The sequence below is a fragment of the Dipodomys spectabilis genome, unplaced genomic scaffold (genome assembly GCF_019054845.1).
Source record: "Dipodomys spectabilis isolate Male_0828 unplaced genomic scaffold, ASM1905484v1 ptg000042l, whole genome shotgun sequence".
Classification (NCBI taxonomy): Eukaryota; Metazoa; Chordata; class Mammalia; order Rodentia; family Heteromyidae; genus Dipodomys; species Dipodomys spectabilis.
The window spans coordinates 7,798,676-7,803,848 of NW_024870719.1; positions in this window are offsets into that span (position 1 = coordinate 7,798,676).

Consider the following 5,173-nt stretch of genomic DNA (forward strand, 5'->3'; position numbering starts at 1 on the left):
AGGCTATATACAAATTCAATGCAATACCCATCAATATCCCAATTTCCTTCTTCAATGAAATAGAAGAAGCAATCCAAAAATTCATATGGAACAATAAAAGACTCTGAATAGCAAAAACAATCCTTAGCTGGAAGAACAATGCTGGAGCAAGTTCAATATCAAACCTCAAACTCTATTACAAAGCCATAGTACTCAAAACAGCTTGGTACTGGCACAAGAACAGGCCCAAGAACCAATGGAATAGACTGGAAAAGTCAGAAATGAACCCACAGATATACTTCCACCTAATCTTTGACAAGAGAGAAAAAATAAGATGGAAGAAAGACAACCTCTTCAATAAATGATGCTGGCAGAATTGGATAAACATATGTAGAAAATTAAAGTTAGAGTCTTATAAGCCATCCTGTACCAGAATCAACTCCAAATCTATCAAAGACCTCGAGGTAAAAGCAGATTCTTGAAAATATTACAAGAAGAAATAGGAGAAAGACACAGGCTGACACTTTCTTAATAAAGATCTAGAAACACAACAAATCAAAGAAAGGCTGGATAAATGGGATTGCATTAAAATGCAGAGCTTCTGCACAGCAAAGGAGACAGCTAGCAAAATATATAAAAAACCCACAGACTGGGGCTGGGAAGGTGGCTCAGTGGTAGAGCGCTTGCCTTGCATGCCTGAGGCCCTGGGTTCGATTCCTCAGCACCACATAAACAAAAAGAAAAAAGCCGGAAGTGGCGCTGTGGCTTAAGTGGTAGAGCGCTAGCCTTGAGCTAAAGAGCTGAGGGACAGCGCCCAGGCCCAGACTTCAGCCCCCACGACCGAACCCCCCCCCCCCAAAAAAAAACCCACAGACTGGGAAAAGATCTTCACCACCCATACAATGGACAAGGGTGTCATATCTAAAATATACCAACAGCTCAAGAAATCAAATTCCCCAAAACAACCCCCCAAAGAAACAACCACATTTTAAAAAGTGGGCAAAAGGCCTTAAGAGAGACTTCTCTGAAGAGGAATACAAATGGCCAAGAGACACATGAAGAATTGCTCAACATCTCTGGCTATAAAAGAAATGTAAATCAAAACAACATTGTGATTCTCCCTTACATCAGTTAGAATGTCTATAATCAAGAAATCTAACAACAGATGCTGGCGGGGATGTGGCCAAAGGGGAATGCTACTACACTGTTGGTGGAAGTGCAAATTTTCAACCATTCTGGAAAGCAGTGTGGAGATTCCTCAAAAAACTACCCATAGAACTCCCCTATGACTCAAATGTTCACAAACAAGGTCACACTAAACCCACCAGTACGACGATGTTCATAACAACATTATTTACCATAGCCAAGATATGGAACCAACCAAAATGCCCCTCGGTAGATGAATGGATCAAGAAAATTTGGTACATATACATAATGGAATTCTATGCTTCCATAAGAAAGAATAACATTGTTCCATTCACAAGGAAATAGAAAGACTTGGGAAAAAATATATTAAGTGAAGTAAGCCAGATACCAAAATCTGCCTCATTTGTAAGAATTAGAATATGTTGAAGGTAATTTTAACAAATGATCTCAAGGACTCAAAAGCTTAGTGCAAAGGACCATATATAATAAAGCATATTAACATTAACAACTCAAGGAAACAAGAGGCTCTCATTAGTCCCTGTATATAATTTGTTCTCTTTTCTCTATTTTTTCTTTGTTCATTTATCTTAGTTTTTTGTACCTCGTGTTTTTCATAGTAGACAATGCAATATGTGGAAGGGAAAGGGAATCACAGAAACTGCAGAACAACAGAGAACCACAGCAGGACTGTACTCACTTGACACTATGTGGGATATGAACATTACAACTTGTGAGGGGATAAGGAGGGGTAAATTGAAGATAAAAAAGGATGGGATAATGATGATTAAAAACAAAATGTACTTATTGTCTTACCTAGGTAACTATAACCCCCCAACACATCACCTTTTCAATTAAAAAATAAAATAAAATAAATAACTTAGCTGGCTATAAGTCAATGGATCATCAAGTACAACTATTTGAATCTATATATAATAAGAAAATAAAGATAAACTCAGTTATAAATGGTATATTAGTTAATTATGATTAATTACACTCTTCCACAGATGGTAACAAAGAATATTCTAAATACTATCTAAAAGCAAGATGGTGTAAAATGTGAGAAGATATGCATATACATATTGGAAGACAGAGAAGCAAGACCAAGAGAGATATTTAAAAAAGGACTGAAGGAATGGATTCTCTACTTTGTTCACTGAGTACAGACATTTGAGGTAGTTATCAATAAGAAAATTAAACATCTGAGGTTATAAATTACTATGAATAGTTTTGAAGCTCACACAAAATAATGTATAGAAATAATATATTTCTGCATGTTATTGTAGAAAGAATGCATGGAGTTGAGAAGCTTGGTTTTTCCTTCTGAGTCGCCAGTGAAGTTTTTGATCAATAACTATTTTAGGATGATCAGATCTACATGGTAACCTCCTAAACACTACCCTTCAGTCACTGTGGATTTGAAATTTGCATCCTATTAATTCTGCTATTATCTTCTTAAATTCTAAGCTAAGGTAATAACTACCCTTAGGTTGTTTACACATTTTTAATTCCTCACATGAATCCCTATTTGCCTGGTAAAGCCAGAGTCTCAGAGCAAAGGGTCTTTTTTTACTCTGATTAGTATCCTTACCCAGATCTAAACAACTTATCAGATAAATAAGACTACAGACCTATGTAAATTTTGGTGACTTTCTTTCTTACATCTGAGATTGTAACATTGTGATTACAGGCCACTTCCCTTATTCATAAACTCCTGCACCCCACTTTTATTAATTAATGTTTCTCTCACAGTCAATTTAAGTCCTTTATTCATGTTCATATTTTTCTGAGTTCATTGTTTTAATGAAGTTATTTATATTTTCCTAAATTAATTTTTTCATGTATGTTTAGAATTCTTTCTCATTATCATTATGTGGTGTGACTTTAGTTTTGACTTGAAAAATGTTAGATCTTCCGATATTACCAGTAAAGCCTACTGAAGGAGGCAAAGTGTAGGCTTATGATGCAGAGAAAACTATTGTTTCAGAAAACATTGTCACTGTTTCTAAAAGCATAGATATGGCCAAATTTACTGAGAATCAGAAACCTGCTTTAACACAGAACTTTCAATAAAGGAGTTGATTGTAATTGTATAAGAATGATAATACCTTTCAGGGTTAATTACTAGAGATAGTAAGGGAGGTGAAGATATTGATGATTCAAAGTCTAATTTCCATTTTTTTCCTGACTTCTCAATACTGTGTGTGTGTGTGTGTGTGTGTGTGTGTGTGTGTGTGTGTGTGTGTGTGTGTGTGTGTGTGTGATTATCAGGATTTAGAATAGCAAGAGATAGAGAATAAAATAAAATCAGCCAAGAGAAAACAGTTTTCTTGTTACTCACAAATCAAATCAAAACTCTAAGGATCAGAGATATCTTGAAACATAGTTGATTCAAGTCATAAAACAGTCTACTCAACTATTCAATAACATTACCAGAGCCTGTCCTTCCTGAGTGGTTGTGCCTCTTTCTTCTGTGTTCATTCTAAGAAGCACCAGTTCTCTGCATCCTCACACTTTCTGGTCCAAATGAAAAATTAACTTTCTTTTATTCCTGATGTTAACATCATCAAAAGAGTGTGTTTTATTGGCTCACATCTATGCTGATCACTGTGGCCAGAGCATGGGATGTTCTGATAGGACATGCAGAGTTTACATGTTTGTGCTTGATATTTTATGGTAGGTGTAGTTACTTTCAAACTGAAAATGCTAAATGTATGGCTCTGTGGATAAAATAACATTTTATTACTCAAAGATCAGAAATGGGTACACTGTGTAATCTAACCAAAGTGATTTTTTTCAGTCAGTGCAAGTCAGTTTCTTGTTTGGTGTTTGCACATACACTTCTACTACAATGTAATATTGTAATTGCTTCACTCTATAAGATCAAAAGGAGAAAAATTAGACTACATTATTTAAGTATAAGAAAGTGGTAGAATTATAGAATCTGTGTTGGAAATTGCTTTGCTGAGCAAATGATGAGACTGATAAAATGACTGTACCTCTTTGCCAATCAAATTCCATCTTAAAGTTACCATACTAAAATACTAATTAGATATTTTTTGGTAGGTTGTGGGGCTTGAACTCTTGGCCTGGGTTCTTTCCCTGTGTTCTTCAGCTCAAGGCTAGCACTCTACCACTTGAGCCACAGCACCGCTTCAGGTTTTCTGGTGGTTACTCAGAGATAAGACTCTCATGGACTTTCTTGCCTTGGTTGGCTTTGAGCCAGGATCCTCAGATTTCAGCCTCCTGAGTAGCTAGGATTACAGGCGTGAGTCACTGGTGCCTGGCTCAATTAGTATAATTTTATGTATAGCCTAAATTGGTGTAAGTATTAATGTTAACAAAATAATGCTCCAAACAATGGCAAGCACTAAATAAATGTTAGTGTTTCAGTAGCCATTGTCCAGCAATTGACATTGGACAGAAGATTTATAGCATAATAAGATTTCGGGAAAACATAAATTCATATGAATCCATGTTAAGAATATGATAATTGATAATGATAAAATAAATGCTCTCAAATGTCAGGCGTTATGCTTTTAGAGATATTACATTCGAGTGTTGTTTTGAGGGCTTTTCTCCAGAGAAAATAGCATGATGTTTTGCTCACATCCATGCAAGATAAATGATCTGGTCTCATTAGAATATGGTATTATGCACAAACAACTAGACAGAAATTCTATTACAGATGATTAGTCAACCATGAATTCAGCACCCAGCAGATGGACAGCTCCACTGTATCAGATGAATTATGTGCCTTACAGCTGCAGCTCTGGTAAAAAGCTAAAACATTCTTGATGAACAGCTGCCGTTTTCTTAGGATTCTAGTCAAGGCATACCAGTTAAATTTTTTATTGCCTTCACATATGGCATAGAAAAGACTTACTACTTTGAAAGGTTGTGTGAAAAAGTATTTATTGTTTGCTGTGTTAACTTTATATTTAAGGGTCTCCCATATTTACATTTTCAACACCTGTATCGTATTATCTGAAGTCGATTTTATGTGCCTATTACTCAAAAAAAAATAAGAAAAATTGTTCAGTCTATTAGC